The sequence below is a fragment of the Rhincodon typus genome, chromosome 10 (assembly GCF_021869965.1).
Source record: "Rhincodon typus isolate 14 chromosome 10, sRhiTyp1.1, whole genome shotgun sequence".
Classification (NCBI taxonomy): Eukaryota; Metazoa; Chordata; class Chondrichthyes; order Orectolobiformes; family Rhincodontidae; genus Rhincodon; species Rhincodon typus.
Window position 1 is genome coordinate 41,264,967 of NC_063341.1, and position 14,564 is coordinate 41,279,530.

Genomic DNA, 14,564 nt, shown 5'->3' on the forward strand with positions numbered 1-14,564 from the left:
ATCATCGCCTCCCCCTCTCTCTATTTATTTCAGAGCACCCTTCCCCTAGGCCCGAAACGTCAGCCTCTCTGCTCCTATGATGCTGCTTGGCCTGCTGTGTTCATCCAGCCCTGCACCTTGTTGTCTCGGATTCTCCAGCATCTGCAGTTCCTACTATCTCTGATATTGTTTGGTCTTTCTTTAGTACTGCCACAGGCTAAGCATTCACTACCCTGTGTTTAAGGTTCAGCCACACTGGGGTCTGGTGTTTTTCAACAGTGCTCTTTCTGTCCTGATCAAAGATGATTAGAATTGAAAACAACCTAATTTTTAGGATGTTTTCATAGTTTGTAAAACACTCATCTCTACAGGCAATATATATTTAATCACTTGTTCATCTCAATTATATGAATAGACAGACACAAATACATACTTAATGTGCACAGACATACAAATGCATTCTTCTAATGATTCTTCCAGGCCTAACAAAATATGCAGGACACTTATTACATGTGTTTTCATGTATAAAGGATCTCCTCTGTGATTTGGGTAACATGGAAAGCCATTATGTGCCTCATGAGCCAGTACATTATGGTCGACGTCTGAAATTTAAGCTTTCCTTCTTCCCTGGGCCTGAGTTCAAAGTATGGGGACAAGGCACTTCACCGAAACATTATGAAATGAATGTGACACAGAAATATAAACAGATATTAGTTCTGATGGCCAAAAACTTTGTCAAAGAGATAGCTTTTAAGAAGTGCCTTGAAAGAGGAGAGTGAGGTAGTGGAGTGGAGAGGTGTAGGGATTGCACTCCATAGCACAGGGCCTAGGCAACTGAAGGGTCAGCCATTAATAATGAAACAATTATGATTGAAAGTGTACAATAGGTCAGAATTAAAGAAGATAGATATCTCAGAGTATTGGAAAGTTGAACGAGCTTAAAGACGAAGTGTAGCAGGGCAATGGAAAGATTTGAAGAAATTGATGACAATTTTAAATGAAGACATTACTTGACTGAAAGCCAATGCAGGTTGCTGAGCATAGGGATGAGGAGTTTGGGACAAGATGCAAATTAAGATATTAGTAACAGTGTTTTGGATGACCTCAAGTCTACAGAGAACAGAATATGGGAGGTCTGCTAAAAGTACATTGGAATTATCAAGTCTAGAGGTAACAAAGGCTTGGATGAGAGTTTCAGCAGCAGATGAGCTGAGAGAGGGGCAAACTGAAGCAATGTTGCTGAGGTGGAAATAGACGGCCTTAGAGATAGCACGTATGTGACCCAAAGTCTGCAAAATAACTGTGTTGATTTCAGACAAAACAGAGTGCTGCAAAAATGCAGCAGGAGCCTGACAACATCTGTAGAGAGAAAACAGTTAACATTTCAGGTCCAGTTACCCTTCATTAGAAGTGACCTTTGAGTTCTGCTGAAACGTCACTGGGCTTGAAATGGTAACTTTGCTTTCTCTCTACTGTTACTGCCAGATCTTCTGCATTTTTGCAGCATTCTGTTTTGTTTCAGATGTCCAGCGTCCACGGTTTGTTTGTTTTTTATTTTGGCAAAGAATGAGTTCATTAGTTAGAGAATGGAGTTTGGAACAAGGAACAGAAACAGTGGTTTCATACCTCCCAATATTTAATCAAGGAAATCACAGCAGGATTATCAGCGAATTTGAGGACTTATTTGGACAAAGAGAACTGTAAGGTAAATAAAAGCAAAATACTGCAGATGCTGGACATCTGAAATGATCAAAATTCTGGAGAAATCCCACAGATCTGGATAGCACCTGTGGAGAGAGAAACAGAGTTAAAATTGAGTCCAGTAGGGTGATTCTTCAGAATTTAAAAAAAATTTCCAGTTTCTTTAAAGTACGCTCTCGACAAAGAAACCAATCATTCTTCCCCTCCCCTCCACTGTCAGCGTTCCACAGGCACCATTCCATCTGTGATATCCTGGTCCATTCCTCCACTCTTAACACTTCTTTCCTCCTCTATTATGTGCCTTTTTGCGAAATCACAGAAAAATGTAGTAATTCCCCATTCACCTCCTCCCTCCTCACTGTCCAAGGCCATAAACATATCTTCCAGGTGAAGCAGCATTTTACTTGTAAACTTCTTTCAATCCAGTCCAATACATTCACTGCTCCACTGCATACAGTCTCCTTCATATTGTTGAGATCAAATGCAGACTGGGTGATCATTTTGCATAATAACTCAACTCTGACACTGACCTCTCAGTTGCTTGCCATTTCAATAAACCGTCTTGTTCTCATACTAACATTTCTGTCCTGGGCTTGTTGTATTGTCCCAACAAAGCACAAGACAAGCTTGAGGAACAACACTTTTTTGTTCGTGATGGTCAAATGTTGGTTAGGCCAGCATTTATTGACCATTGCTAATTACCCAGAGTACAGTTAAGAGTCAACCACGTTCCTGTGGGTCTGAGGTCACATGTAGGCCAGATCAGGTAAGAATGGCAGATTTCCTTCCCAGTAAGGCATTAGTAAATCCAATACAACAATTGACAGTGGTTGCATGGTTGCAATAGCCTAGCTCCTTAATTCCAAAGAGATAGCAAGAACTGCAGATGCTGGAGCGTATAGTCCCATGGCCTAAACATGGAATTCACCAGCTTTAAAATCTCCCCACCCCTGGCCTCATCCCATGTCCAACTTTCCCTCCTTGACCTAACACAACCTGTCCATCTTCTCTCCCACCTATCCACCCCTCAGACCAATGCCACTGCTCCCTACCTGCACTCAACTACCTTCTCCAGCCCCACCACTCTTCTCTCTATTTCTGAGCTCCTTTCCCCCTCCCCATTTCTGAAGGAGGGTCCCAATCTGAAATGTCAACTTTCCTGCTCCTCTGATGCTGCCTGGCCTGCTGTGTTCCTCCAGCTCTACACTGTGTTACCTCTTTAATTCCAAATTTGTTTTTAATTGAATTCAAATTAAAACATTAGCATGGTGGGATTTGAACCTATGAATTTCAGAACAATAGCCTAGGTTCTGGATTACTAGTGACATTACCACTACACCACCACCACACTCATTTTCCACTTAAGCACTTTATAGCCTCAGGGACTCAATATTAAATTCCACAGCTTTAGACCCTGACCTCATGGTGGCAGTTCTCCATTTTTTTTAACATTTTCTCCCCACGCTCCCCTACAGCCTTGTGTCTTGTTTATTTTGCTCTCAGTAGAGGGGATCCTTTCTCTAGCTTCCAGTCCTCAGTTTTTACTCATTTCACATCTTTTTTCTCTTCACCACCACTAACAATCCTTTTGTCTTTTGCACTGGGCCTACTCACCATCTGTTCTCTTCGGCTCTCCTCTAACGCCATCAAAAAGAATTAGAAAAGAAACCACCTTCCAATCCCTATTTGAAGAAGGGTCCTACTGGATTTGAAATTATAGAATCCCCAGAGGCCCAACAAGTCCAAACTGACCCTCTGAAGAGCATCCCACCCACCCTACCCCTGTAACCCTGCATTTCCCATGGCTAATCCACCTGATTTACACATCCCTGGACACTATGGACAATTTAGCATGGCCAATCCACCTAACCTGCACATCTTTGAACAGGCAGGAGGAAACCCACACAGATGCAGGGAGAACATGCAAACTCCACACAGACAGTTGTCTGACGCTAGAATTGAACCCGGGTCCCTGGTACTGTGAGGCAGCAGTGCTAACCACTGAGCCACCATGCTGCCCCATGTTAACTTTATTTCTCTCTCCATGAGATGTTGCCAGAATTCTGGGGTATTCATGTTCTTGCAAATGGCCATTCAGTAGTACTTTTTAAACATTATTGGAATGACCTATGGTGGTCCTATTCACCACATAGCTCCCTCACAATTGCAACATCTCCCATTCACTCAATACCCAAAGATTGAGAAATTCTAAGTAATAACTGCTTCAAAGTGCTTGGCTGTACCTTTGAACAAATTGCACTGTTGTCAAAAAATTCTGTCATTTCAACAATCAAAACGTGCATAATTTAATTCAGCATGTTTTATGTGGGATTGCTAACCAACTGCTTACAGACACTTAAATTGCAGCACGTTAGCCTCGGGCGAAGAAACAATACTATCAATAATAAATAATATAATTAGAAACTTCTTTAAAAATCATACTTTGCACAAAATAAGACAGGATTGAGACAAAAAAAACTCCCATTATTTACTCCAGAGTATCTGCATTCTTTAATCTTGCTTTGTTTTATGGTTATTCAATCAAGAAACTTGATTACTGTTTTCATTAACTTTACCATTGTAATTTAACTTTTGGTTTTCCAGCAGCTCAAGGGATTCTGGCTGTTTAATACCCAAGCTCATGTGTCCTAAAATTGAAAAATGACCTCATATTATTGTATCATATCTTTAGGGCTTGAAACTCTTCATGGTTTGCAGGTGGTTTGATAAATTATTGATGATAAAGCATGTTGCAACTAAATTGCATCCATATTTAAAAACCAGGAGAAGCATATAATTTGCTTAGGTTCTTTATCTCCCAACTAAAATTGAGGCTTTATTGATAAATAAACCTCAGTTAAGAATTCATCTTAAATTCTTATTTTCAAAAAATTTCCCCCACTACTGTTGGTTCACAATGACAAAAAAAATCAGATGAAAATCAACAATTTGAACTTAGTTTTGCGATGTGCAAAGGCACAATCCTAGGTGAATGTTATAACCAATCCTGAATGCACTTTTTTGGATGTTGCTGAGATTTGTGATATCTCTATGGCTCTGTACTCTGTAAACAGACTCAAGGCTCATGATTCTTGTAGCTGCATGAGTGAAATTTTTTTCATACAGTAGTGCAAGATAGGCTATAGTAAACGGGAACAGCAACCAGACAGCATCTAAAACAACCTGCCGATTCACTCAAACCCAAGACAAATTTCACCACTCTCATATTTCAGCCTCATTTATCCAAAATATGCTAGCAGTGAAAAATCAGAAAAGCCATTAGCTGTTATACCACTTTCCTTCATTCTGAGATCAGTAAATAAGGTACACGGGGACAATCAGGAGATTGCAAAAAGATTCTAAATGAATGAGGAAGGTTGGAGGAAACATTTGGTCAATGCAAAATGGCTTTAAAAATTCAGATCCAATTTACTTTGTGAAAAAAATATCTTGGTTCATTTATGTCCTGAAACTGCTAACTAAAATCATATTTTTATTTTTAATCTTTTTATTTTCAGCACTGAGACAATTATCTGGCCTTTTCTCTTAAATAATTTATTACTTCCTCTATAGAGGCTAATAACTTTAAAATAAGTTAAATTCAGGCTTCCAGTTAGCAGTGGAGTAGATGATGCAATTTCACATTTTAAGACATCTTTTTCTTTCAGTTTTTCCAATGGTAAGTGGGCTGCCACAACACTGGTTGATTACCTTGAAGTCAACCCTCATTTCAATTTAGTAGCTGATTTTACAGCCTAATGTCATTCCAGTCACTAACCTTCATATTTTAAATGCCTACTGGATAAGAAAAGTCTAAAAGCACCTTTGACTAAACATTATTTTCATAGATAACTTCTAAGGTACAAGAAGGAACATGCCCCTTTTCCGTTTAGCACAACCAAAAACATGTGACAAATGTACTTACTGCCATCTTTTTAGAAGAGATTCAATTCTCCTGCAATTTGTCCAAGGCAATTCTTACCTCCAAGCATTTGCTGTTCTTTTCCATTCCTAATCTAGAAACTGAACTGACTTTCACTGGAAGGTTTTGCTCACTGGAAATTCTTTCCCCTGGCACAAGTTCAGCAAATGTTCCATTCTCATTTTAATGCCTCATGAATTTGATCTTTCATTTTGAGTGCAAGCTCCCACCTGTACGGTTAAACACAACTTCATGCTATCTTCACCTGCCTCCTTGTCCTGGAAACTTGCAAACTAACATTGTAAGTTTTCAGGTATATCTTGGATCCTCCCATTTCAATGCCTAAGTACAGCACAATAGCAATCACATGGGCCATGTATCCAGGTAGAAATGCTGATTAGCTATCCTTGAGAACTCAAATTCCTTTTCCCTTCCTAGTAAATAGATATTTCATTATCTGACATTCCCAGTATTTTTTTGGAACCTCACTGTCTACCCACTATTAGCACATTAGCTGCTGCCATTGTTGTAAAATGAAAACACCTTACAGCTTTTTCCGCAGTAAAACAATTTCTGCTCTTTTAATTTCCAACAGTCGAATTGCCCAGGCATGCTGATAGGCAGATTTTTGAACAAGTCATGTAACCCCTTTCATTTGATTTTAAATTAAAGACATTCTCATAAATCTCAAAACTTGGAAAAAAAATTTCAAATTTGGATGCCAGGGACACATTTGCTAATCTCTAATTTTGCTGGCCCAAGAGGAAAGGAGAAAACAATGATATAATTTGGTCTAACTCCCTGGCACCTGCTTTATAGCAGCAGCCTCAAGTATGGGTTATTCTAATTTGGTGATTTAGTAGTAAAGTAAATTGAATGACAACTGTTAAACTCCTGGGATAGAAATTGGTTCGAACTCATTTTTGTGGGCCTGGCATCTCTGTAGAAAACTCTCGACGAATCAGAGCTCGAGTTTAAAGCAGGAATTATTCATTTGTATCCATAAATTCATGTCAGATACAGCTACATCTATTGTGTGACTGATTCAATATAAACAGCCTAATTAGACTTACTTGAATTAGATTTCCCTTAGGGTGCCTGGTTGTCTGCCAGAGAATTGAGAACTAAGCACTGTAAATCTGCTTCTTCAGCAACTACTGAATGCAGCACAAAATAAAGAATCACCACTTAAGATGGTTTATTGTATGTTGCCATCCCAACTTGATCATACATGAGTAAATACTTGACAATATCCTAATAATTACCTCCAAGACAGCCACTTAATACACCAAGCATGGACATATTTGATCTTAATTGTTAATATTGTAGAGATCATATTACAGATTCATTTCAACTGCTCTGGCTTTTCAACTGTAAAATATTATGGGATGCAAGGTACTATCCTTTGCCCCTTGTGATATTTCATAGCCACTGCAGCACAACTAACTGCCATCAACCAGAAATATTGAATAGAATCTTAGCAGTTCTGGAAACGTAGTTTTGCAGAGGTGATGGGGGGAAGCCAATGAAAATTTTGGAACATTGTTTATCAGGTCAATGACCTGAAGCCTTCCCACCTCCAAGCAAAGCTGCTGCAGGAAGGGTGAGACTACCTGAAGCCCTCACCATCACATACTGGGAGTTAGCATTGACCAGAAACTAACTGGACAAATTACATAAATAGAATGCCCACATTTGGAGGCTGGGAATTATGTGGTGAGTTATTTCCCACAATACTGAACGCTGCCTATCTCCTTGGATAGTACAACTCCAACAGCACTGAGGAAGCTTGACGGCAAGCATGACAGAGTAACCTCTTTGTGTGGTACACATCTTGTGTCTTAAACAATTACTCCTTCCACTGTGACGTCATTACAGTGTGCAATATCTATAAGTTACATTGCAGCAAGTTGCCAAAGCTTCTTCAATGGTACCAACTCAAACAGCAAGGGCAGTCAGCACAAAGGGACACAACCGTCTACAGGTTGCCTCTAAGTGACACAACATTCCAATTTATAAATATATCACCACCCATACATTGCCAATAGCTCATAATCCTAGAACTTCCTCTTTAAAACAGTACAGTGGGTGTCCCATCATTATACAGACTGCAATGATTCAAAGCAGCTTGTAAGCACCTTCTCAAGGTCAATACTGGGGCAATAAATTCTGACTGGCTCAGTGACCCCTTACATTGCATGAATAAATATAATTAAAGAAACAAGTAGAATTTGATACCAAGCCACAGAAGGAAATATTGGAAAAGTAAAACTAATACAGATGCTGAAAATCTGAAATGTAAACTGAAAATGCTGGAAATACTTAGCAGGCCCAGCAGCATCTGCAGAAAGAGACAATGTTAATGGGCTGAATTCAATACAGTCCATTATGGTGGAAAACATGGCAGTCAAAGCCATCTGATGGTTGGAGTGATCCTATGTTAGTCCCCCAGTGACAGCTAAACTTCTACCGATTCAATGAGATGGTAGGAGGAGTTGACTTGAGATCTGCAGATGTCACTGATGGACGTTAGTTAGGCTCATTAATGATTGCTGATTATGAACATAAACAATCACATCTGTATTTTGGATATATTCCAAATATCTATCTTGCATGTCTTCTTCATAAACTATTATGGTGCTCCATGTCCTGCTATGCCAAACTGCTAAACATCATACATGTTTACTATATTAGCCTACTAGCCTCCACAGCTACCTACAGATTGGCTGCTCCCCTCTACATGTTGTCGAGCAGTGATCTTTTCAGTTTCTTGTCATTCAAGATTTTGTGATCGAGTGCCAGACGAACATGTGTAGCTATTTGTTTGTTCCCCTCTATTGGTTATTTCACACAGAATGTTCCTGAGATTAATTCCTCCATTTGCTGTGTTTTTGCAACTTGAAGACAGGAGGCAGCTGTGTCATGTTATATCCAGATGTGTTGATGGGTTTAGGACTGACTGCTCATCATTTCCCTTTGTGTGGTGTCTGTATCGGTTCCTATAAACTGTGGGTTGTTATGACTCTTTGTGGCCCCAGAACTTATGCGATGATTGAGAAACAGAATAGTGAGAAAAACCACACTGGCTAAGAAAAACGAAATATTACAGTTGTGGCATATAATAATGAAATGGTTAAGGAACAATCTTTTACAGAAAACCATATCACAGATTTTACAAAGTGGCTTTAAGGGGCTGAATTAGCAAGTGGTGCATTTGAGATCTTATAACCTAATAAAACTAAGATACCATAAACAATTATGTATAGCTGTGCTGCTATCTCCTCAATGGAGTTCAAAACATGTTAGTCGCATTCTGAATCTCTGTAGATAGGTCTGGATGAAGAAATCCTTTTAACTCAGAGTCATAGAATTACACAGCATGGAAACAGACCCTTTGATCCAACTCATCCATGCCAATCAGATATCCTAAATTAATCTAGAACCATTTGCCAGCATTTGGCCCATATCCCTCTAAACACTTCCTATTTAAGTACCCATCCAGATGCCTTTTAAATATTGTAATTTTACCTGCCTCTAACACTTCCTCTGGCAGCTTGTTCCATACATGCATCTGCGTGAAAAAGTTACACCTCAGGTCCCTTTCAAGTCTTTCCCATCTCACCTTAAACCTTTGCCCTCTAGTTTTAGACTCCCCTACCCTGGAAAAAAAGACCTTCATGATTTTATAAACTCCTACGAAGGTCACACTTCAGGCTCCAACATTTCAGGGAATAAAGCCTAATTAGCCTGTCCATATAGCTCAAACCCTCCAGTCCTGGCAATATCTTTGTAAATCTTTTCTGAACCTTTTCAAGTTTAACAACATCTTTCCTATTGCAGAGAGACCAGAACTGAATGTAGTATTTCAAATGTGGCCAAACCAATACCTATACAGCTATAAAATGACATCCCAACTCCTATACTCAATACACTGATCAATTATAGCCAAACAGACCAGACACCTTCTTCACCACCCTGTCTACCTGCTACTCCACTTTCAAGGAACCAAGCACCTGCACCCTTAGGTCCCTTGGTTCAACAACACTCTCCAGGGTCCTACCATTAACTGTATAAGTCCTGCCCCAATTTGCCTTATCAAAATGCAACACTTCACATTTATCTAAATTAAACTCCATCTGTCACACCTTGGCCCATTGGTCCATCTAGTCAAGGCCCCAATGCACTCAGAGATAACCTTCTAAGCTGGTCACTACACCAATGTTGGTGTCATCTGCAAACTTACTCTCTTCACATCCAAATCATTTATATAAATGACAAAAAGCAGTGGACCCACCATCAATCCTTGCGACACATTGCTGGTCACAGGCCTCCAGTCCAACAAAACAAACCTCCACCACAACTCTCTGTCTTCTACCTTCAAGCCAACTTTTTATCCAATTGGCCAGCTCCCACTGAATTTAACCTTGCCAATCAGTCTACCATGTAGAACCTTGTTGAAGGCCTTAATGATGTCCATATAGACAACATCTACTGCTTTGCCTTCATCAACCTTCTTTAGTACTTCTTCAAAAACCTCAATCAAGTTAATGAGACACAATTTCCCATGCACAAAACCATATTGGCTCTCCCTAATCAGTCCTTGCCTTTCCAAATTCACACAAATCCTGTTCTTCAGAATCCCTTTGAGTAATTTACCCACCACCAGTCTATCGTTCTCTGTATTTCTTTACCACCTTTGTTAAATAATCGCACCACATTAGCCAACTTCCAGTCCTCTGGCACCTCACCTGTGGCTATTGATGATATAAATACCTTAGCAAGAGGCCCAGCAATCTCCTCCTTAGCTTCCCACAATCACCGTGACACTTCTATTTGTTTTTAAACTATTCACAGATGGATTTTCTGTAGCCAGTCCCTTCCCTCAAGGTTGGGACCTGGTCCTTGCACCACCATTAAGGGGAGTCAAACTGCCTGCTGCCCATACAAGGTCTCCCCGGTGCATATGGCCAATCTAGCCTTGGAGTCTTTCAAGGTTAAAGGCAAGATGCCCCATTAGAGTTACCTAAATGTTTGCTCCCCATGAGACCACTTTGGGAGCAGTTCACATTTTGCCTGTTTCAGTAACCTTGTTTGTGGTGAACTCTATGACCACAAAAGTGGAATGGATGTTCTACTCCTCACTGGATTATGGAGAAACTTCCCATCCAGTTCTGGGACCTTGCAGCCTCTGACTCCAATGCACTTCCTTGGCAATGAAACGGAGACACAAGTGTTGTTGCTGGGAACTTTTCTGTGCTGTCTGGAGGTAGCCCATGGCTGAGGACAGTATTGTTCATGGAACCCTGAAAGTCCTGAGCCCCTTCTTCTGCATTTTCACAAAAAAAGGGCCAGCACTGTGGCTTTCCTTAAAGTCCAGATCTGGTTCAGTGATCAGTTTCCTTTGGGTCATAACATTGTTAATGCTACAAATTAAGCAATGCCATAACATTTCCCAAAGTGTTGACCCTTGCTCGGTGTTCTGCCAATTTCCAGCCCCATCAAGACGTCAGCTACCGATTCCTCCGGAAGTCTATTTGCTATGTTAAACTTTTAATGCTGCAATATAAACAGATAGATAGAGGACCACTCTGACACCAAACTATCAGTTTGTCAAAAATAATTTTGACTGTGGGGCTGCAGGTAGGTTAAACTCTTTATTATGCTGGAAGTTAAGACAACACAAATGGTCAGAAAAATGACTTATTGTCATTTTTATCTGATTAGTTTGAAAAAAAGGTACCTTTTTCTCAGCGTACTCCACAACTAAATCATATTAGGTCCCAATTTCCCAAACAGCTTCATTTCCATTACTTCCCCATCATGGTCGTACCTGGTTCATTGAAAGGCAAGGCTATCCAAAACTTTAATTTCATCACCACTTTAATAACTCAGAAAGCTTGACTGGAAAGGAACATCGTCTAGTGCTGAAGTGAAAATAGAGCCACTACTCGTGGTGTACATTGGCTAGTCCAAGCCAGAGACAGATAATTCTGCAACTCCATCCCTGTGCCTACTTTTTTACATTTTACAATATGCAGGATAATGAAACAATACAATATAACATACAGGAAAGGAGCAATTACAGTTCTGCAGACATATTCCTGGGGCTGATCTTTAAAAGATACGGACTTTCAAGATCCCAGCCAGACTCAGCATGAAACATAGGAGACCAACAAGACAAGACAGTGCAACATAAATTGAAAGGTACAGAATTCAAAACGACCAGACGTTTTATCAAAGCCTACAGAAGGATTTGATGCACATATTAAGGTATGGACTTCTACTCAGTATAGGCAGCTTTTCCCACGTGAATGCATTCTTCTCAATCAATTACATATTCATGCATGTTTAAAACTTCAAAACATTTTATGAGCACTAAAGTTCCAAAGTCCACCAGGACCTTTTCGACTCCAATACTCAAGTGTTGTATTTATTAGGCACCTGGTCAGCATTTCACTCTCTGCAAGGCTGGAACATCGCTCATTTTCTGTTCATCACCCTGACCCACTGGAGATTAAACAGACCAGTTAAAGAGAGCCATGCTTTAGTGATGTCTTCCTCTAGGCTGTACTGGAGCACAGGGAAGTTCCTTTCACTGCGTTGCAGAGGTCAGCATCCACGAGTGGCTCAGGAGAACCTGGTTTCTGTGCTGCAAAAGGATGAATGATCTGTCACGTTCTTCCAGGATGTGGAGGTGCTAGTGCTGGACTGGGGTGGATAAGGTCAGAAATCGCACCACACCAGATTAGTGACACCTGAGAAGGAGGGAGGCTCTGAAAGCTTGTGTTTTCAAATAACTCTGCTGGACTATAACCTAGTGTCATGTGATTTCTGACATTCTTCCAGGGAATGTACCATTCTCTCCTCAATGCTTCATGTTCCTAGGAGTTAACATTGTAAGATTGAGATAACATTGTAAGGTTGTTGCAGTCTAGCACTGTGGCAAGGAGGTTGATACCAGATATCTCCATCAAATGCCTTGTGTGCAATCAGTGTCTGCTGTTCAATTTGCAGCGACTGGTGTAGTACTACTGCAAACCTGGGGGTACTGAATCTTAACATCTGCCTGGATTTACACTTAAAATTTAAAAAAAGGAGCTACAACACTGATCAGCTCATACAGTCTGGTGTCTAATTTTTCAGCACAACTAAAAGAATGTACATTTCTGAGAGGTTTTTTTTATTAAATGCATTCATGGGACTAAGACACATCCACAAAGATAATCTTTTGAGTTGAAACTCCTTTTGAGTCCAGCTGCACTTGGCTTACCTGTTGGCTTTACTGGTGTGAGGCAATGTTGCTACCTCAGTAAGGGAGGCTTGTCAACCAGTCAGAACTTCACCCCTAACATCGTGGGTGCCATTTTGTCTCCCCAGTTCGACACCAGAACAGAGGGAATTCTGTCTGACATCAACAGACTTCATTTGGTGCAATCACTGTTGAGTAGCTGAAACCTTCTTCTACAGGCCTGTATTTCTTAAAAGGCACAGTCCCAAATTGTTTAAAACTTAAAGTGCATGTGCAACAGTGAAAAATAAAAGTTAAACAGGGAAGAAAATAAAACAAACCAAGCTTAAATAAGTAAATAAAAGAGATGACCTGCTCTACATTCATTTTTTAAAAAAAAATAACAAATCTTCAAAATGAGAAATGGAAGGCAAATATTTAATTATGTATTGAACAGTGAATTATATAATATAACAACAATTTAAGCAACATATGCAGCATTACCTTGCAGATTAAGTGACAAATAATCTCAAGAAGAAATTTCTGAAAATTTCATTTACTGTTGCCAAAGAGGGGCCAGTCTTTCCACGCAAGATATGAGAGACCAAGCAAAAAATCTAGGAAGTCCTGTAAGACCAGGTCTTGATATAAATTAACTTCAGAATTAAAAAGATTTCAGCTCATGTCATACAGGCAAAAACTCTAAGAGTCTAATAATGTGTTTGACACAAGAAGTTGCAGCAAGAGATATGAACACGATTTCTCAGAGAGGCTAATCAAAATTAGTCATCACCTTCATATGAATCAAAACCTTCTGAGCAAGGTAAAGGACCACACCAAAGATGGCTTGCTTAAAATGGTCAACAGGAGAAAGGCCAAAAACTAGTTCAACAAACCAACAAGATCCGTCATAGATGCAGGTTGTAGCATCTACTCAAAAAGCAGTCTAGTGTTTCTTCACACATCTGTAAAGCATGTGCCACAAAAGCACATTAGCAGAAAAATGAAACAGAAATAACCAACAAGATGGTGCAATAGCACAGCACTGGCAGCAATGAAAAAGTCTTAAGAATGCACACAAACGTAAACATAATGATGAGGTGCACAGTCAAGTGAGTTAAAGGCAAATTTCACAGGACGTCCAACCTTTTTATATCATTAACTTCACACGCACTATAGACTGTATAAAGCAATTAGGAGCTTTTATGGCCATTAATATCGCAAAAACTGGCTTTGCAGGACATCACACTCTACAATCAACACAGGAGCTGGTGCTAACATTATGCCACTATGCATCCTGAAAGACATGTACCTCAGCAAGTGGCGCTCCATCATACAACTTATGAGAAACCATCCTGCAGTCGATAATGCAATGTTTTGCATTAGCACAATCATGCTACAGTGTCAATGTGCAAGCTCAAGGTGGTTTCCCAAAATCTTCTACTTGGTACATAACAATGGCCCATCAGAGGCAGGAGTATCAGCGTGCACAGATCTCAGTATTATTTCAATTCATAAGGCTCAAACACACCAAGCAACACACAACCAAATTAAAGTTGAAGACATTCTTAAGGTAGATCAGTTAAACTTCGAACAGAGCCACTTGCAAGGCAACTGTCAAAAATGAACAACTACAAGAGTTGCAAAAAACTATTATCCAGGGCTGTCCTGACAGCATTAAAGAAAGTAACTGAGAATATTTGATATAACACGCTGTAGAGCTGGATGAACACA